This window comes from Lepus europaeus, chromosome 1 (assembly GCF_033115175.1).
Source record: "Lepus europaeus isolate LE1 chromosome 1, mLepTim1.pri, whole genome shotgun sequence".
In the NCBI taxonomy this organism is placed as follows: domain Eukaryota; kingdom Metazoa; phylum Chordata; class Mammalia; order Lagomorpha; family Leporidae; genus Lepus; species Lepus europaeus.
Window position 1 is genome coordinate 61,934,968 of NC_084827.1, and position 21,689 is coordinate 61,956,656.

Consider the following 21,689-nt stretch of genomic DNA (forward strand, 5'->3'; position numbering starts at 1 on the left):
GCTGGTGGTCCGCGCCCGCGCGTCTGACGCTCGGACTGCGGCCTGCGTCCGCCCGCGACCCCGGCGAAGGGAGGCTGGCCCCGCGCCGGCGCACGCCCAGCGTCGAGCTGCCGCCTCTCCTCCGCGTCCTCAGCCCCCGGCCTCGCCTTCCTCCGCGGCGCCTCCGGGGCAGCCCCTCCCGCTCGGCGGCGGTGCCAGCGAACGGGCTGCAGCCGCTTGCGCCTTGGGGACTGGGGGCCCTCCCCTGACCGGCCGGGCGCGCAGCCGCCCACCCTCGTCCTCCCGGGAGTGATGTGGTGGTGAGAGTGGGGAAGAGGCGGGAGCGTTCCGGGACCGGGGCGCCTAGAATCTAGCCTCTGTAGACGTTCTTGCTACTCTCGTGAGTTTAGGATTCTGAGGGAAGTCTCTGATGTTTTTCCCCTTTTCTCTTCAAACGTTTCGTTTCTGCGAAACTCATCCGCGGTTAAGATGGGGTGGGTGTTCTGTTGTTGCTGGTTTTGCACGCGTGCTTTGCAGACCGCCCTCGACAAGGGGAGCCTTCAGCAGATGTTGTCTGTTCCCGGCAGGCAAGGGGTCTGACTTGTTCCCCGCGAATAGGGTCAGGTCACATTTGCTTATTGCAGCTTTAGGAACGTTATGGAGAATGTGTTGCAATGTAATTCAGAATGGAGATTTTTCTAGACGTGTAGAGTTTGAGTGAACAACGCACGCTGCATGGTTCGGGCCCCGGAGCCCCCCTCTCCACAGTGTTCCATACCTTTAGCCTGACATCAGAGGCCTCATATTCTCCTGGGGCCAGCGACCCCAGTCACTAACCTGCCAGCTCCCGCCCCATTTGACCATTGAGAGCAGGTCCTGGCTCTCACTGGGCGCCCTGCAGCCCTGCTTCCTGTCCCTCCTTCTCTAGTTTAATGCAAGGAAATCTTTGTAGTCCCCTCACCACCGTCCACAACTGCTTCACCCCCTGCCTGGAGGTGGGTGCTTGGGGTGGGATTCAGGAGGAGCAGGAGCAGCTGGCACTCATCCTCGAAGGCCCTGACAACCACACACACACACACACACACACACCACCTCCACCCCCTAGGGTCTCCCTGAATGTCCTTCTTCTGTCCTCTGGCTGTCCCTGCACCTCAGCCACTGATTCGAAGCAGGAGTTTTCTGTTCACCTTCGTTTCCAGTGAATGCCACAGGACAAAGCTGCGAGGTGGGGAAGGGACACCCTTTTCTGCTCAGTTCTTGCCAGGGTTCCATGTAGCAACTTGTGCCCTGGGCACTGAAGCAGCACCGTGGAATCCACCTGTGTGAGTCTCCTAAATGCTCTTATTGAATTATAACCTCTGCTTGCAGTTGTGTTTTGTCTTCTGGCCCTAGCCCTGGACCTTGAAGGCCAAATAGAACGGACAGCGGACAGCATCTGGTTCTGGTGGGGTCAGAATACAGAGGTGGTCAGGGGGTGTTGAAGGAATGAGCACGTGGATTGATCCTTGGGTATGGTTTTCCCCGTCTCTACAGGTAGAATAGCAACATACAGGGTTATTGTCAGGGTCAATTTAAAGCACCAGACTGCATCAAGGACATAATCAGTGCTCAGCAAATTCTAGTTTGAAAAGCAATTGTTTGTTAACATGCTTGTCAAACACACGCATGCTTGAATAGAAAGCACAAAGCTAGAAGAGGGGAAAGCTCTGGAGAAAGTGGTAATGACAGTGATAGCATCAAAGATTTGATATTGCACAGTAGCTGTAGTAATAGCAAATTATTGTGTCATTTTAATTTCCAGCTTATTATTTCAACTGCATTGCAGCTCCGCATGGCCGGGGATTAGTCTGTGGAGAGGATGAGCTGCAGAGAGAACCCAACAGCTGCTGCAGGACGAGCTGAATTGAAGGCAGCATGGGAGGAGGGGCCAGAAGAGTGAGCTGAAAAAGGATTAGAAGGATGCCTGATTGGGCAAAAGGACTTTACTGCTGACGATTGGATTTGCTTGGCAATGCAGGAGGCATTCTGATTTGGCTGCACGTGGCCAGTGATACCCACGACCTCCTGGCCCCAGGTGCTCTCCCCTGTCCATCCCTAAGCATATTCTATCCCCGTGGCCCTTATATCCCAGGTTTCGCTCCATCTTCTAACCCAGGTAAGTACTGCGTAATAAGGTACATCAGTTGCCTTCATCGCTTGATGTTAATAGAATGTTCCTTGTGCCTGGTGCTGCTGTAAGGACTTTGCACTGATTATCTCACTTAATCTATGGCTATCCCAAGTGGTGTGTGCTTTTGTCGCTCCTGGTTCAGAAAATGAGGCGAGAGAGGTTAACTACTTCGCAGAGGTCACAGTGCTGGCACCAGAGATGAGGCTCGGACGTGATGGCTCTGGAGGCAGCAGTCGTGGTGCTGTGCCACACTTCTGGGCAGGAACAGCGCAAGGAAAGTTTGCCGGTTTTGACAGCCACAGCAGAATGCCAGTGCATTGAAACAGCTATGTCAGGAAGTCTTGGAGCCCCCCAGTGGTACCCACAGTGAATATGCCTCAGCTTTGCTCCTTTCCTCTTTTGCAACCCTCTCTCTTTTTTTCCTCAGAATTCTCCCTCTCTTTCTCTACACGTCCACTTGTTTCTTCTCTCACCTAGTTTTCCAACCTAATTTTCTTTTTTAGAAAGATTTATTTGAAAGGCAGAGTTAAAGGGAGAGACAGAGAGTGAGAGATCTTCCATCCACTGGTTCACTTCCCAGATGGCCAAATTGGTGGATCTGGGCCAATCCGAAGCCAATAGCCAGGAGCTTCTTCTGCGTCTCCTACATGGATGCAGGAGTCCAAGGACTTAGGCCATCTTCCACTGCTTTCCCGGGCACATTAGCAGGGAGCTGACTCAGAAGTGGAGCAGCCAGGACTCAAACCGGTTGCCCATATGGGAAGCCAGCACTGCAGGCTTCACCACAGTGCCACTATGCCACAGCGCCAGCCCCCATCCCAATTTTCTTATCCCATATTTTTGCTGCAAGCCTCCCCTGTCTGAAAACCTGATATTCTCCAAACCTCAACATGGACCTGCTAGACAAGTAATGAGCCGGGTGCTCATGAGCAAGTTACTTCCGCTCTCAGAGACTCTCCATGCTAAGTAAGGAAAGACGGGGCTAGGTGACGCAGAGTTCTCTGAGCCATGTCATTCTATGACTCCAGTGCTAAGCAAGAGCTTTCTTTGACTCCTCCAGAAAAAATCAGTTGAAGGTCAGCTGAATTCTAGGTAAGGAAGATTGGTGCAGTAAAAACAAGTTCCTGAAGTAGCATAACCAGGTGTACAGGAATGGCTTGTACTGGTGTCCTCACTTTTCTCAAGGTAATGTTCTATGGCTGGGCAACATGCATTAGATTTCTGATAAGGGTGTGGTTAAGGTAGTAATTGCAAAATCTCTTCCACTTGAAAGGGTAGTATAGCTAATCCAACATTTTCAAAAAAGCCTAGTTGTTATGACGGCCAGCTCCTAAGAAAGTTCCCAACCTCTCGGTGTTGATGCTCCTATATCACCTTCTCCTTGTGAAGATGGACTGAATCTAGCGATGCACTTCTAATGGGCAGAATATGACAGAGATCATGGATTGTTGCCGTTGATTTCTCCACAATGTTGCAGTGGGTTCGTTTCTGAGAGGAGCAGCGTGGTGGGGGCAAGAGGCGCGGAGTCAACACACAGACCCCGGGAGTCCGGTGAGAGCAGGCTTGAGGCGAGCAGCCCGCAGACTCGTTTATTACAGTTGGTACAACAGCTTATATAGCCAAGACCAGCCAATCTGGTCAAGGGGCGGTCCATACCCCAACCAATCACAGCCTGTTGCCAGGCAGTTTCCAGAGCCATCCAATCACAGCCTGTCGCCAGGCAGTTTCAAAGCCATTCCTGACTAACTGACGCTCGCTTGCCAGTGGCCACCTTGGCATGGCCTTCTCATTCCACTACATTTTCCCCTTTTCATTTATTTTTGAGCAACGGGAGGCATGATTCTTGGCCATACCATTGTTGACCCCGTTGCCATGTGGTCTCCGTACGCAGCTGTGCCTGTCTTAGGTTGTCCCCCAGGGGATCTTACCCGTCATTGACTAACCAGCGCTCAAATCGAGAGACCACAGGATTGCTTGCTCAGATAGGGGTAGGAATGAGGAATAACGGTTATCAGGAATGGCATGACCGCACACAGGCTGTGGGCCATTGGAGTGGCTGACCAGAGCTAGTGGGGTACACAATGGTAACAGATGTGGCTTTGGGCAGTTTCTCAGGGTAGGATGATAGGGCAGGTGCATCTGCTAACAAGGCGTAGTCTTGGTCTTGTTCAGCTGGTTCTGGTTGGCTGTCAGTTGCAGGCTTGATGTTTCTGGCTGGTACCCAAATGGGCTGTTCTGCATTCTCTGGAAAGACACAAGCATATCCTCGACCCTTGGTTAATAGAAGCCTTTTTACAGGCGTTGGAATCCAGGGCCTGAATTTTGCGTACACTTCGACATTAGCAGCAAACATACTGATGGCATGGGATCTAGCGGCTGACCTGAGATATTGGGGTACCCAAGGACTGCCACAAATGTGGGGATCCTCACTGGGTGCGGATGGGATGACCTCGCATGAGTTATTGTGTAGAGGTCCTCTTAGTTCATCCCAGGCGTATGTGGGGGGTAGCTGAGTAGGCATTGCTACCTTGTTTGCTACGTTGTTTTTTTTACTGTCCGAGTTCTCTCTCTCGAAGTCATTAACCATTGTCTGTGAGACAGGGACCTGGAGTGTCAGGCTCCTATCACTCACAGATTCACGATCTTTGATAATCTGCACAGGATTCTGAGAGGGGGGTATCTTTCCCATGTCTGAGCGCTTAAGAGCGGCACGATACGCCAACTCTAGCCAGAGGAAAGACACATACAGCACTGCTGCTGTAACAAAGCAAATTCCTAGCACCTCAACTGTGGATGGCATTTTGTAGGAGGTTTCCCTATGCTAGACAAACAGATAGTGGTGTATCAGATCGTACGTATGTCCTGTGCTTAGTGGGGGACTTCCTTGATTCGTTAGGTCAAGGCCGTATGCCCACACGGTGTCTCCGGAGCGTCACCTCTCTCGAATGAGGGAAGATGACTTGGTTCCGAATTCTGGGATGATCAGTCCCTTATGTGAATTCGCCGGGCGAACCGAAAGTAAAAGGAGGAGCCGAGAAGCGACGTACGCTTCAGGGCGGTGTGTGCTAACCTGGGGTCACTTAGACCGAGGACAAGGACAAGGAAAGGGGCGTAGGAGGGGGTTCTGTGCTCACCCTCACAGAACCGAACAGCACACCAAACACCGAGGGGCCTACTTGCCGAAATCCAGGGGGGACCTCGCCGAGTCCGACACGCTGTCTCTTTCTCAGTCACGTTGGCGCGCCAGATGTAGCCGTTGAATTCTCTACAATGTTGCAGTGGGTTCGTTTCTGAGAAGAGCAGCGTGGTGGGGGCAAGAGGCGCGGAGTCAACACACAGACCCCGGGAGTCCGGTGAGAGCAGGCTTGAGGCGAGCAGCCCGCAGACTCGTTTATTACAGTTGGTACAACAGCTTATATAGCCAAGACCAGCCAATCTGGTCAAGGGGCGGTCCATACCCCAACCAATCACAGCCTGTTGCCAGGCAGTTTCCAGAGCCATCCAATCACAGCCTGTCGCCAGGCAGTTTCAAAGCCATTCCTGACTAACTGACGCTCGCTTGCCAGTGGCCACCTTGGCATGGCCTTCTCATTCCACTACAATGGATGTCACCCCTGATCCTGGGTTGCAAAGGCTCTGGCTTCTGTCTTGTTTTTCCTCTTTGGCTTGCTCAAAGGAAAGGCAGCTGCCATGCTGTGAGCCTCCCTACGGAAAGGCTTATGAGGCAAAGAACTGAGCAAGGCTTTGCCCAACAGCATGTGAGGAACTGAGGCACTCAGTCCCACAGCCACATGCAGGAGCCTGGGAGCAGATCCCACCCTTGAGATGACTCCAACCCGACTTGGCTCCTTCACTGCAGTCATGTGGGAGACACTGCACCAGAGGATGATGTTCCTGGGACCCAGAAACTGGGAGATAATTAATGTTTTTTGTGGTAAGCTGCTAAATTCATCACCTGTACAGTTGCTAATGTGCATTTCAGGACTGTGAATTTCCACCCAACCCAGCCACACAAATAAGGTATATTTTCTGGATAGAAAGGGGGCCAAATGATCAGCTCTCACTGTAATAAGATGCAGATATGGTGCTGGATAAAGATACAATTGTGGAACAGATAAGACATCAGTATGGTGTGTCTGATGAAACCTCAGGAGCCCCTGGCTGTGCTGGGGTATGGACCCCAGCCTCACACTGAGCTCCTCCAGCCCAGCCTCGGCTGACTAGACAACTTCCCTGCATAGAGCTGGTCCTTTTTCCTCCTGGACACAAGCTGCAGTCTCCACTGGCTCTTGAAGCTTTGTAGTGTCTAAAAAATGCAGAATAGAGAGAAAGATGAATTCATTCTTGTCAAAAACAGCCTGTGCTTACAGTCCCCTCTTCCCTGCTCGCTCAGTAACCTGAGTCTGAAAATGATGTCTTCCATTGTATATGTTCATCATCTTTAGATTTTTAAATATAACCTATTTTAAATAGCAATTTTATGTAAACAGCAAAATTAAACAAAATGTACAGAGATGTCCATGTCTCCATGCAAGAGTAGCCACCCCCACAATATCAGCATTCCCCTACCTATGTGGTACATGTGTCATAACTGATGAACCTATATTGACCCATCATTATCACCCAAAGTCCACAGCCTGCATTGGGGTTCACTGTTGATATTGTACATTTTATGGGTTTAGACATACATAGCCACCATTGTAGTAAAATACAGTATAGATTAACTGACATGACAGTACTCTGTGCTCCCTCTATTCACCTCTGCCCTAACACTGCCCCCATCAACCAGTGATCTTTTCCCTGTGACAGTACTTTGTTCTTTTTCAGAAAGTCCCATGGTTGGAGTCATATAATAGGAATCCATTCCAGATTGGCTTCTTTCATTTAGTAATAGTTAAAGTTCTTCCATGTTTTATTCATGGCTTGATAGCTTATTTTTAGTGCTATCCTCTTTATTTTCACTGTCTTATTTTTTTTCTAAAGTAAACAGTCCTTTATTTAAGTACTGTCAAATCGCATTAATCACTAAAGCAACCAACAAATCCCCAAATGAAATGTCCCTACAAAACCTTTCTTCTTTTCAGAGGTCGTCCCCTTTCCCTTTACTGAATAACTCAACTCCTTGCATTGTTTTCAGTTGCTCTCCAGTTTTCTCTTTTTCAGTTTATTTCCCACTAACTACTTGAAATCTAACATCTACTCACATATATCTTGATTCTGTCCATAGTGACATAACCACAAAAAACATTTCCTTTGACTTTCATGAGGAAAAAAATCTGAATCTCTCTCTACCTTTTCTGCTTCTCCTTTTTTCTTACCTCGTTTATTCTTCTCCCTTTAGGTTTCTTATTGTATAAACTGTGTGCAGATAGATTCCACTATACACCTTGTCCTTTAGCAATCTTAGCTGTATCTGTGCATGGCATTAGTATTAACTATAGACCTAGCTTTCCATGGTGCTGTCTTAACTGAAACAAGGTGCATACTTTTTCAGGCTTCTGTACTGTATGGTAACATGGAAGTACTCATGTCTCCTATATGCACAAAATATAGGTAACAAAATGTCATGCAAAGTGAGGGTTGCATATGCTAATTATATACTTACATCGTTATCCAGACTCCTACATTTGAATATGTAATTTTATCACAATTATCTCCACTGGATTTCCAGTGGCCTCCTAAAAATTGATAGATACAAATCTGAAATTTTCAGCCTCCCTCACCAACTTCTTTGGCCATTTTCTCTATAGGTAATCAGTCATTCTACAGATGTTCCTTAGGACATGTTATTGTTAAATACTGTGCAGGCAATAGAGATGTTGTAGTGACAGCATTTTAACAAGTAACATGCCCCCTGCACTTCCATAGTTTATAATTTAGAAAGAAAGGCAACCATAAGTAAATCACATAAATGATGAAAATTCTCCAGTGTCCTGTAGTAGAGGCTATAGCTGGAAGAGATAGTGAACCCACAAGATCTGAAGAAGTGATAGATAACTTGCAAGACCAGGAAAGATGATAGAGAAGCTGAGATGAAGTTGGGTAGAAAATGGAGGAAAGAATCTGTATGAATGGGCCTGTGCCGCGGCTCACTAGGCTAATCCTCCGCCTTGCGGCACCGGCACACTGGGTTCTAGTCCCGGTCGGGGCACCGATCCTGTCCCGGTTGCCCCTCTTCCAGGCCAGCTCTCTGCTGTGGCCAGGGAGTGCAGTGGAGGATGGCCCAAGTACTTGGGCCCTGCACCCCATGGGAGACCAGGAGAAGCACCTGGCTCCTGCCATCGGATCAGTGCGGTGCGCCGGCCGCTGCGCGCCTACCGTGGCGGCCATTGGAGGGTGAACCAATGGCAAAAGGAAGACCTTTCTCTCTGTCTCTCTCTCTCACTGTCCACTCTGCCTGTCAAAAAAAAAAAAAAGGCCTGGCATGGGTGGTGTTCTTCATCAAGCCTGTGATTCCTCTCTCAAGGCTAAATTACCCTTTGGGTGTCTCTTCATTAAGAAGGATTTTCTTTATTTTTAAAAGGATTTAGAGGGATTGAAAGGGAATTGGTACCCACGTAGGAATGGGAGGGGCCTCCAGCCTCCCAACATAACACAGACTCTATTGCTCAAACTGCCTAGGCAGAGTACCAACAGGCAGCTGGTTAAAAACAGTGTTCAGATTAGTGGGATAGTATTGAATGATCAAATATATGGGTCTTAGAGGAGTTCCTGAAGGGATGGAAAGATAGAATGGATTATAAGCCTATTCAGTGAAATAATTAAAGAAAACTTTCCCAATATGGAGAAACATAGGGACTTCCAAGTACAGGAAGCACATAGAACTCCTAAAAACATGATCAGAAAAGATCTTCACCACAACAAATTGTTGTCAAACTTTCCACAGTAAAACAGAAAGAAAAAATTCTAAAATGTGCACAAGAAAAATGCCAGATTACTTTCAGAGGATCTCCAATTTGACTCACAGCAGACTTCTCATCAGAATCCCTAAAGGCTAGGAGAAAATGTAAAGATATATCCAAGCCTTAAGAGAAAAAAAAACCTGTCGATCCAAAACACTGTATCCTGTAAAGCTCTCATTTATGAAAGAAGGTAAAATAACGACCTCCCATAACAAGCAGAGATGAAAAGAATTTGTCAACCAGTTGTCCAGCCTTATAAAATATGCTTAAGGATGTGCTACACATAGTTAAGACAGAAAGACTGTCATCATTATGAATGAATGTGAAGGCATGAATTTCCCAGTAAAAGTACAAAAGAAATCCAAATTAAACAATAGAGACATTTATGGAAACATGGCAGGGCCAAGCCATTGCTTAGCAATAATAACCTCGAAAGTAAGTGGCCTCAACTCTCCAGTTAAAATTTACAGACTGGCTGAATAGATAAAAAACAAGACCCATCTATTTGCTGCCTACAAGAAACACCAACAAAGATACTGACAGGATGAAGGTGAATGGATAGAAAAAGATATTCCATGCTAATGGAAAGAAAAAAAGGGCTGATTTAGTCATTCTAATAACAGACAAAATAGACTTTAACATAAAAACTGTTAAAAGTGACAAAGAAGAATACTATGTAATGATTAGTGTGTCACTTCAACAGGAAGATGTGACTATAATAAATGTATAGGCACCCAAGTAAAGGGCACTTGGATATTTTAAATAAATGTTAATGGCCCTAAAGGGAGATATAGACTCCCATAAAATAGCAATGGGTGACTTCAATACCACACTTTCATTAATGGATGAATCAACTAGACAGAAAATCAACAAAAAAACAACAGAGCTAATCTACACTATGGACCAAATGGACCCAACTTTTATCTACAGAACCTTTCATCCCACAATTGCAGAAAACATTCTTCTCCTCAGTGCCTGGAACTTTCTCTAGGATAGACCATATGCTAGGACATAAAGCAAGTCTTAGCAAATTCAAAAAATCACAATCATACCATGCATCTTCTCTGACCACAATATATTAAAGTTGGAAATCAACAATTTACAGATTCTATGTGATTCCATTCAAAACACCAATGACATTCTTCTCAGATCTAGAAAAAATTCTGCTAAAATTCATACAGAAACATAAGAGATCCTGAATAGTTAAACCAATCTTACATAACAAAAATGAATCAAGAGGCATCAAAATTAAAGATTTTAAGACATACTACAGGGCAGTTATCATCAAAACAGCCTGGTAGTTGCAACAAAACAGAAGTATAGGCCTATGGAACAGAATAGAAACTCCAAAAATCAATCATGTATCTACAACCAACTTAATTTTGACAAAGCAGCTAAATCAACCCATGAGATAAGGACAGTCTCAATAACAATTGCTGGGAAAGTCAATCTCTGTGTGCAAAGGATGAAACATGACCCCTAACTTATTTTTTAAAAAACTTTTATTTAATAAATATAAATTTCGAAAGTACAACTTTCGGATTCTAGCGGGTTTTTCACCCCTAACCACCCTCCCACCCACAAGCCATCCCATCTCCTACTCCCTCTCCCATCCCATTCTTCATTTTTAATGGCCGGCACCGTGGCTCAACAGGCTAATCCTCCGCCTTGCGGCGCCGGCACACCAGGTTCTAGTCCCGGTCGGGGCTCTGGATTCTGTCCCGGTTGCCCCTCTTCCAGGCCAGCTCTCTGCTGTGGCCAGGGAGTGCAGTGGAGGATGGCCCAAGTGCTTGGGCCCTGCACCCCATGGGAGACCAGGAGAAGCACATGGCTCCTGCCATCGGATCAGCGCGGTGCGCCGGTCGCAGCGCGCCGGCCGTGGCGGCCATTGGAGGGTGAACCAACGGCCAAAGGAAGACCTTTCTCTCTGTCTCTCTCTCTCACTGTCCACTCTGACTGTCAAAAATTTTAAAAAAATAAAAAAATAAAATTAAAAAAATTCATTTTTAATTACCTTTATATACAGAAGATCCATTTAGTATATACTAATTAAAGATTTTAAAAGATTGCACCCACACAAATACACAAAGTGTAAAGTACTGTTTGAACACTAGTTTTACCATTACTTAGCATAGTAAAACAGATTAAGGACAGAGATCCTACATGGGGAATAAGTACACAGTGACTCCTGTTGTTGATTCAACAATTGACACTCTTATTTATGACGTCAGTAATCACCTGTGGCTCTTGTCATGAGCTGCCAAGGCTACGGAAGCCTCTTGAATTCACAAACTCTGACCTTATTTAGACAAAGCCATAATTAAAGCAGAAGTTCTCTCTTCCCTTCATAGAAAGGTACCTCTTTCTTTGATGGTCAGTTCTTTCCACTGGGATCTCACTCACAGAGATAATTCATTTAGGTCATTTTTTTTTTTTTTGCCACAGTGTCTTGGCTTTCCATGCCTGAGAAACTCTCATAGGATTTTTAGCCGGATATGAATTAGGCTTAAGTATTATGCAATTGACTGATTAAAGCTATCTTTGCCTCAGAAGATGGCTTATGGTAAGAACATGTTACTGAATCATGAAGGAAATGTAAATCAAAACTTCCTTACGTGTGTTAGGCTGGCTATTATCAAAAAGTTAAAAGATAATAAACTAGGATATCATTCACAGAGATCTTTCATTTAGGTCATTTTTGCTTGTTTGTTTGCCACAGTGTCTTGGCTTTCCATCCCTGAGAAACTGTCATGGGCTTTTTAGCTGGATCCGAATGCCTTAAGGACGGATTCTGAGCCCAGAGTGTTTAGGGCATCTCCATTCTTCTTTTTTTATCTTTTATTTAATGAATATAAATTTCCAAAGTACAGCTTATGGATTACAATGGCTTCCCCCCCATAACCCCCCTCCCACCCGCAACCCTCCCCCTTCCCACTCGCTCTCCCCTTCCATCCACATCAAGATTCATTTTCAATTCTCTTTATATACAGAAAATCAGTTTAGTATATATAAAGATTTCAACAGTTTGCCCTCACATAGCAACACAAAGTGAAAAAATACTGTTGGAGTACTAGTTATAGCATTAAATAACAGTGTACAGCACATTAATGACAGAGATCCTGCATGATATTTTTTTAAAAAATTGATTAAATTTCTATGTAATTTCCAATTTAACACAAAGGTTTTTTTTTTCATTTTCAATTATCTTTATATACAGGAGATCGATTCAGTATATACTAAGTAAAGATTTCATCAGTTTGCACCCACACATAAACACAAAGTATTTTTACACTTTGTGTTTATGTGAGGGCATCTGCCATTCTATAGTCTGCTGTGTATCCCACTTCCCATGTTGAATCATTCTCTCCTTTTTAATTCTATCAGTTACTAGCAGACACCGGTCTATAAACATTTGTAATTTTTCTGTGTGTGTTAACATTTTTTAAAATAAAAACATTTTACAAGAAAGCACGCTAGAAGGGCAGCACTATGGTGTACTAAGTTAAGCCTTTGCCTGTGAAGACTGCATCCCATATGTGCACCAGTTGAAGTCCCAGCTGCTCTACTTCCAATCCAGCACCTTCTCCTGAGTGTCAAAACATCAGATCCCCCCGTGAGATTTCTGTGAAGTCCTCAAGGCAGGGAAATGTATGAGCTTCCAAACATCGTGGGTGCTAGACTGTCAGTACAAGTTTTTTGAAATCGAGGCTGGGGAGCCAGCTTGCTAGGGTCTTGTGGCACAAGTGGCTGAACTGTGTACATCATAATGCCTGGCAAATCCCCTCAGTGTCTAAGCCAGCCAAATGAAAGATGTGTGGCCAAATTACACCTTAGAGGAGTGTGGAAGTAACTCGAGGTCTTGAGATTTCTCCCCATAAAGAAAAAAGTGCTTCTGACCCCTGTTAAAATGGCAAAGGAACCCAATTCGGAAGTGTTGGAACAGATGGCAAGACTACCACCACAGGGGATGGCGATCAGCCTCAGATCCCATACAACAAAGACAAGCTGGGATTCACAGTCCATCAGCACAGCAAGTGCTCAGTAGGTAGAAAACTACTAACGTGACATCCATGGTGTGGGACATTCTTGCTAAACCAATGCAAAATGATTCTTGCTGAAGGCATATGCAGGTGATTTCTTATCAAGGGTGGGAGAATCTTTCTAAAATGACTTGGTGGGATTTCTGCAAAAACTGGACTTTAGGAAGGTTTACTTTGATTTTACTTTTTTCCCAGAAACCTTTTATTTAAGAAACACAAACCATACATTTCATTCATATAATACCAAATGCCAAAGTGGGTAAGAAGACTCTCAGAGGAGCATAACCAAAGTTTGGGCAAGAAGAGGCCAAACCATAGCATTACCCCTTGGTTTCCTTCATTCCCTAATTTATCCAGGTTTTCCTCCGATGTCAAAGGTTTTCAAGTAACTTTCAATGTTTCCTTAGCTTCCCCTTCCCATTTCTTCCCCTCCCCTCCCCACCACCACACATTGAATTACGCGTGAAGTCCCTGTGATGTGCCTTACTGCAGAATCTCTCACGTCTTTGCTCTACTTTGTCATTGCCACTGCTGTAGTTTAGGCTGGTTTTCCTGCCTGTAGCTAACCTCCCACCTAGTTAGTCTCCTCTGTGCGGCGAACGTAATCTTTGGAAATTACAAGTCCAATCATGTGTTTCCCTGATCAAAAAGCTTTTGCTATTGCTTCCTCCCCATAGAATAAGCAATATGGCCTGACAGGCTCTGACCCTGCTGACCTCCTGGGTCCTTGTCCCCCATTCTTCATCTTCCTCTCAGACTTGCTCTTCCCCAAATACCCTGTGCCATTTCACACTTGTTTCTTTTGTTTATGCTGCTGGCTTAGCTTTCCTTCCACCCTACCCATGTGGAGATTTATCTATCCTTCAACCAGGAAAATCTTCCTTGCTACTTTATAGCATACATTATTCCTTCCACCTGTGCTTGCCTCGCCTTTTGCCCTTGCTGCACAATATCATAATTTATTTGTTTATATGTCTGCCAGTTTCCTGCAGGCAGGAATGTAATGGGACTATATGTGTATCTTTAGGGTCTAGCATAATACCCGAAAAACAGTAGACTCTCCAAAAGTCTGTACTATTCATTAATTTTATTCTGATTAATAGTTGGGTAAAATGGGAAATTAAACTCCTTTGTGATTCTTTTCATGTTGGGAAATAATTTCATTTAATTTCAAACAAAATGAATCCAATAGTGTGCAAAATAGATTATCTTGCACAAAAATAGACAATGCCATCAGGAAAATATCTATATTTGAATGGTTTTTTACAGTCAATGTTTGACACTATATTCTTCTGTAGCTAGGTAAAATAGGCATCTGCATTGCTCTGTATCATTTACATTTATTTACATTTATATTACATTTATAGGGTTTACTGATTTCCTTATCTATTTTAGATCTTTCCTTCTTCTGTATCCATAGTTAATCCCTCATTCTAGGAACCTTTATGACCTGGTTCATAATGTCTAAGAACTTCCAGTCTCTTCATTGTTAAAGCAAAAACTTTGATGCTATATGTAAGATAAATATAATCATGGCCGGCGTCACGGCTCAATAGGCTAATCCTCCGCCTTGTGGCGCCGGCACACTGGGTTCTAGTCCCAGTCGGGGTGCCGGATTCTGTCCTGGTTGCCCCTCTTCCAGGCCAGCTCTCTGCTGTGCCCCAGGAGTGCAGTGGAGGATGGCCCAAGTGCCTGGGCCCTGCACCCGCATGGGAGACCAGGAGAAGCACCTGGTTCCTGGCTTCAGATCAGTGTGACATCTGCAGAGCGCTGGCCGTGGTGGCCATTGGAGGGTGAACCAATGGTAAAGGAAGACCTTTCTCTCTGTCTCTCTCTCTCACTGTCCACTCTGCCTGTCAAATATATATATATATATATATATATATATATATAATCATGTTGGTGTAAGATAATTCTCTAAATCATCTAAGTGAGGAACATGCTAGAAAATAAATCTAGAGAAATAGTCACTGTGGTAGGCAGAATAATGGCCACCTAAAAAATGCCTTGCCGAATCCTTGGACCTGTGAATGTGGTATGTGACACTGCAAAAGGGACTTCTGTGGCTGTAACTGAGGCTGCAGATTTTAGGAAATAAAATTGCCTTGGATTATCCATGTGGGCCCAATGTAATCACATGTGTCCTTAACACCTGTATCAATGTGACAGAGGGAAGTCAGAGACATTTGAGATGCAGGGTGCAGGGAGAACATTTTGTCAAGTAATGCTGTTGGCCTCAAGGAAATAAAGACTTCAGTCCTATAGCCCCAAGGAACTCAGTTCTGCCAACACCTAGATGACCTTGAAAGCACATCCTTTCCCTGGGTAACCAGATAAAAACCCAGGCCAGCTGACACCCTGATCTTAGTTGTGTGAGATTTGAAGCAGAGGACTGTGTACCCAACATGATGCATAAAAGAAACTATCATTCCACATTGCCAGTACTGGACATGGGACACCTGGGTGGAGTCATAGCTGAAGCTGGACTTGGAGCTGTCCTTCTAGGTGATCAGTCACTGTCAGATTTTAAAGCAAATGAGTAACCCTAACTATAACACATATATTTAGTTTTTTTAACTTGCTTTGCAATCTGAGTTATATTTTACCTTTATTAGTTATTCCTTGCTTTACTTATTAACAGTACATTTCATCCAGTGAAAAATTCATTTAAAAAAACTAAAAAGGTCTCAGTATTCTATTTTATTGTCAATTCCTAGCCTCAAAACTTCCAGCTTGTGATACTGTGGGCAAATGAACTTCTGCAAGCCCCCCATTTCTCGGTAGCTAACAGATTCCCACTTCAGTTATCCCAGTTTAATAATCCATGGCCACAGAATGAGATACTGTGATTAGACAGCATGACCAGGAGACCTCAACCTGTTCAGCAGTGCCCTAGGGTGTTGAGTCTTTCAAGAAAACAATAGCTTCCACAGAACCAGAGAATTTGTCTCGAGAGAAAAGTGTTTTCCCAGAAGAAGGTGAGAAATGCAGGTCAGGCAGCACAGCAGGCACATGAACACTTGGTGGAAGCATGAATAAACCAGTGCCTAGATGCAGCAGGGTGAGCAACCCTGTTCCTTTAATGCCTTGTACAGTTTCTGAGAGCTTAGAGGCTTGTCAAGGACGGCAGTGCTGGGGAAGCACAGTGCTGAAGTCCAGCACACTTAGATTCCATCTTGGCTTGGACACACACTTCAGCAAATCACCCAACTCTTAAGTCTCTGTTCCAACAGTTTAAAAATATATTTGGTTTACAAGAACATTTAGAAGCATATGTGGATCTAGTTTGAGCTAGGACATCTATTTTTTAAAGGCAGCAGCAACACTTGTCTGCATTGCATTGTAAAATCACTAAAGTACAGACCTTGGAGCCATATGAAACAGTTATTATTTTGTCACTCCCTACAATACCAAACAAAATTCGTTACCTCCCTAAGTCTTAATTTTCTCATTCCTCCCATCGGGCACAATGATACGCATCTTAAAAGGTTTTATGGAGGTTTAAATGAAATAGTATATGCAAAACGCCCACTACAGGCTGGCGCCATTGCACAGTAGGTTAATCCTCTGCCTGTGGTGCTGGCATCCCATATGGGTACCAATTCTAATCCCGGCTGCTCCTCTTCCAATCCAGCTCTCCGCTATGGCCTTGGGAAAGCAGTAGAAGATGGCCCAAGTCGTTGGGCCCCTGCAGCCTCATGGAAGACCAGGAAGAAGCACCTGGCTCCTGGCTTTGGATCGGCAGAGATCTGGCCGTTGCAGCCATCTGGGGAGTGAACCACCGGAAGGAAGACCTTTCTCTCTGTCTCTCCCTCTCACTGTCTGTAACTCTACCTCTCAAATAAATAAAATCTTAAAAAAAAAAACCCACTACTTATTAAAAGTACACATTTAACAACCTGATCATCATGGTAGTCTTTGAATATACATCAGTCAATAAAACATATGTAGTCCAAGCTACCTTCATAAATGTAAACACACCATCATTTGTTAAGTTATCAGATTTTTCCTTCTATTTGCACCAACATTATCAACACCAGATTAGGAATTTACATTAGATGAGACTAAGGGGTTTCAAAGCCCTAGCAAGTATGCTAGACAGACTTCCTGACAGATAAGGACTGTAAGATTCCTTTAAAAAATTATTTATTTGAAGGCAGAGCTAGAGAGAGAGAGAGAGAGAGCGAGCTTCCATCCTCTGATTCATCCCTCAAATGGCTGCAATGGCCAGGGTTGGGTCAGGCCAAAGCCAGGAGCCAGGAACTCCATCCAAGTCTCCCATGTAGATGGCAGGGCCCCAAACACTTGGGCCATCCCCTGATGCTTTTCCAGGAGCATTACCAGGGAGCTGGATTGGAACTGGAGCAGCTGGGATTTGAACCTGCATTCATGGATGCAGTGTTGCAGGTGTCAGCTTCATCTCCTCCACCACAATGCCAGCCCCAAGGACTATAAGATTCTGTGTTACATCAATTGAATACAAATAAATCATTTCAATTTGGTTAATGTTACCAATATCAAATTAATAGAGCTGAAAAGCAGTTCACAGAATTTTCAGTGACAGTATTTCAATTAAGAGGCTAGGCTGAATCAATATAGAATACTAAATTTAGTTTTTTTTAAACAAAATTGGCAATTATGATTGGCAGGTGCCACAGCACTGTGGTGGACATGCACAGCCATGAAGAGGTCTCTGGCGACACCCCTCTTCAGTTTGCTCCAAGCAAAGTCATTTTTTTTTTTTAATTTATCAGCTAGGCCTTGCACAGCAAAAATATCAAGCCATTGTTGAGCAGTTACTTGGCAGAAAAAACAGAAACAAAAACAAAAACCAAACCCACATCCTTGATGAAGCTTTCTGAGTTGTTCTAGAAGAAGAAATTATAAGAGCAGTCATCATGTGAAGATGTTTCAGCTATTATTTTCATTATTGGGGGAGAAACTGAAGGTATTGGCATCACATCTATACCTTTTGCATTGTTGGGAGATGTTTTGTATTGTCATTCTTTGAATCACTGTGACACAATATTCCCTTTTGTGAAAAAAAAATTGTTGCTACTTGAAAATTAAAAGCATTCTATTCTGGGAAAAATTATCTACTGTATATATGTGATTATCTCCTAAAAGATGATCTAAATCCCAGAATACAGTCTTCTGTGGGTAAATTCAACTCTTTTAGGACAGGCTTTTCCCTTTACCTGAGAAACCAGTTGTTGCAGAGTCAGCATAACCTGGACAGAGACACTGTTTTTAATACCAATGAGCAGGAAAGCACCTTGGGTCAGAAGTCCATGGAGGATAGAGACAAAGGAATGGATGTAGAAGAAGGGGAAATGAGAGATGATGAAGCTCCGACAACTTGCTCCATTCCAAATATTACAACCTTTCTCAAAAATTCGGGTCACTTCAGAAACCCCCGTGCAATGCTGACTGGGACTCCAGGATCCCCTGGAAAGGAAAGGAAGAAGCATACATGGAATAACCACCCCGGAGCCCAGACAGACGCGGAAAACATGTATTACATAAACTTCAAACATTGTATGCTTAGGACATTCTGCCCACTCCAGGTTGAGCACATTTCTAGCTTCCCTCCATAACAGGAACTCCAAGTTAGGCCACTGCTGATAGGTTCCTGGCCAAACCAATCACATTCAGGCTCTGCTGACTCGCTGGTTGATTCACACAGAAGTCCTCATTAGCATATACCTCAACCAATCAGGCAAACTTCCTCATTTGGAGACATAAAAATCCTAAGTCAGGCAGTCCTGGCTGGCACACTTCTGGGATAGTTGCTGTTTTGCTGGGAGCTCTCTCTGCTTGTTTCAATGAACTTCCTTTGTTTTGCTCAGTCTTCCTTGTCCATGTGCCTCCTACTCCATGGTCATGAAACAGAGAACCTAGCAGGGAAGAGGAGCTGCCATGCACCTCGACCAACCCAGCAGAGAGGAGAAGCTGCGACCCAAAGGGAGAGGAGAGGTTGTAACACACAGAGCTGCCACACAAGGAACTGCAACATGGGAGCTGGGCTATTTCTAAAGGATCGGGCAAAAGGAAGAACTGGGAAGACCTCAGCGATTGGAGCCACACACTCCTCCTGCCGGCACTCCTGCCAACAGTGTAGGAGACGATTTCATGGAAAACTTGTCTTAAGTATTCTGAAGGGAGTTGGAGCAGTTTTTAAAAGTTCTAAATCAGGTGATGTCCAGACCTCAAGGAAAAAGATGGAAGCCTTAAAACAGGAGAACATGTGCATTTTGCAAAATTTTTAAAGAGAAAAGTGAAGGAACAGTTAAAAGTCATAGACTGAGAAATTCTAACATCTTTCTAACAGGTTTTGCGTGGAACAAAATGGTGAATAGAAAGTGTACTGAAAATAACGAAGAAAGTACCAGTCCCTCAAAGTGTGGGTCAGCAAACCAAGCAGAATAAAGATAAATCCACACTTTGGTACTTCAAGCTGTACCTGTGGCGATACAGAGGGGGAAAAAATAAAAAATAAAAATAAAAAATAAAACCAGAAAAACCTAAAAAGACACCAGAGTAAAACAGTCACACAAATACAGGGATGGAACAGCTATATGACATTGAGCAGATTTGTGACAAATAACAACCATCAATATGAGAAGATGCTAAAGAAGTGTGGTGCGGAGGGGGGAAAAATCCAACGATTAGCAACTGTCAGTCTAGAATTTCACACCCAGATAAATTCTCAGAACTGTGGATCAAAGAAAGGCATTTATACTCAAAGACTGGGAAGACTTACTTCTCAAAGACCCTCATGCTGAAAAAAATACTGAATTTTCTTAGAAAGAAGGAACTTGAACCTTTAAGAAAGGAGTGGAATACAGAAAGCAATGGTGAGCACAAAAATTGAAAAATATGAGAATGAATTTCCTGTTGACTATAAACACACGGCATTGACAAACACTGTACGCAACAGTGTGAGCTAGGAAGTCCGTCCTTCGAAGGGATTGTAGACTCACAGAAGAGGCAGGTGTTCACACTCACCACAGCACAAGCAGAAATAAATGCGTTCAATAACAAAAGAACTAGCAGAGTCTGTGAGAGTTGAAGGAGGCAGTGATCCAGTCTACACAGAGGTTAGGGATAGGGTTTAGCAAAAACAAATATTGCAGGGGGCGGCGCCGGCCCTGCGCGGCGGCCTGAGGGCGGGAGGAGGGTGGCGCTGCAGGCGCGGTAGGGGAGGTGGTTGTACTCGCGATCGCAACTGTCGCTGGGCGACAGCACCAAGGCGCTGGGCGACGCCTTCAAGCTGTCCATGCCCCGCAGCACGGAGCTCATGAGCTCGGACGCGGAGCTCTGGAGCTTCCTCTGCAGCCCCAAGCACCAGTTGTCGCCGCACATCTGCGCAGCAAGGACGTCCACGGCTACTCCGCCTGCCGGGCCCAGGTGCCCGACCCGCCAGTGCCGCCCGGCTCCGCGCGCAGCGGCCAGAAGGAGGCGCCGCGGAGCCCGGGCGGCCGCCGCGGGAGGAGGAAGCCGCCGCCGCTGAGGAGACCTCGCCGGCCAAGCCCGCGGCGGCGCCAGGGCCCTGCTTCGGGGGCCGCACGCCGGGGGAGACCTGGAGGGCGGCCACCCCGACGCTGACCACCTTCCCCACCGTCCGCGTCGGCGGCCACGTGTGGGGCGACCTCAGCCTGGCGGCGGCGCGGCACCGGACGCGCCAAGCCCTGCGAGGGAACCTGGAACCCGCGGTGAGGCTCCGCCGCTGCCCGGCGCCCCGGGCCTGAGGAGCGGTGCCGAGGGCGCCGCCTGCCGGCCCCCGACCCCGGCACGGGGCTTCCGTCTGGACGAGTGGACAGGTGGCCGTCGAGGGTTTACAGATCCGGCCAGGACCCTGTCCCCTAGTGCACTTTACGCGCGAAGAAGTCGTCACCGGATGGTGTTCTCTGCCCTGCGCCCCAGGCACGGGTCGCCGCCGTCTGGGACTCCCGGGACACCGGGCCTGCGGAGGGGCCGACAGCTGGACCGGCAGGGGAGGCCCTTCTGCTTCCTAACCCCAGACAGACGTCTCCAGGACTGTAGGGGCTGATCCGTTCTCTCCCTTACGGACTACCTCACTGGTCTGGAAGTCCTACGACGAAGTCGCTCTCTTTTTTTTTTTCCTCTAAAGGCATTTGATTTCGTTGTTTTTGTTTTTGTTTTTTGTTTTTTGTTTTTTTTAAAGCTAGAATTTACTTGCTCTTCATCGCCCCCCCCCCTTTTTTGACTGCCACCCCTCTTTCTGGATGGAACATGCTTTGTGATGTTGCACCAGTTTGTGCTCAGGGTATTCTGAATCCTCATTCGTTTCTGAATATTTGCCGGCTTGCAAAGCTTTGACCAAGGATGTTCTTAAAAGGTTCAAGCTTATGACTCTGAGTAGTGGGAGGATTTGTGTGACTTTAAATTTCCTGGGCACAGTGATTACAAAGAGATGCAAAGTACAACTGTGTAAACATTTATAAAGTGTTTCTTAAAGATTTTATACGGAAAGCTAATGTTTTTATTTACTGAGCTCCTAAAGAGAATGGTAGAATGCTTAAAGGTTTAAGAAAAGTTGACTTGTTAAAATTTCTTTTAATTGAAGAATAAACA

At 45.4% G+C, this 21,689-nt stretch overlaps 1 pseudogene; it reads left to right on the top strand.

Annotated features, from left to right (window-relative positions):
* The first annotated feature begins 2,363 nt into the window (after nucleotides 1-2,363).
* LOC133762768 (coiled-coil domain-containing protein 71L-like) lies at nucleotides 2,364-20,842 on the top strand (annotated as a pseudogene).
* Nucleotides 20,843-21,689: the final 847 nt, after the last annotated feature.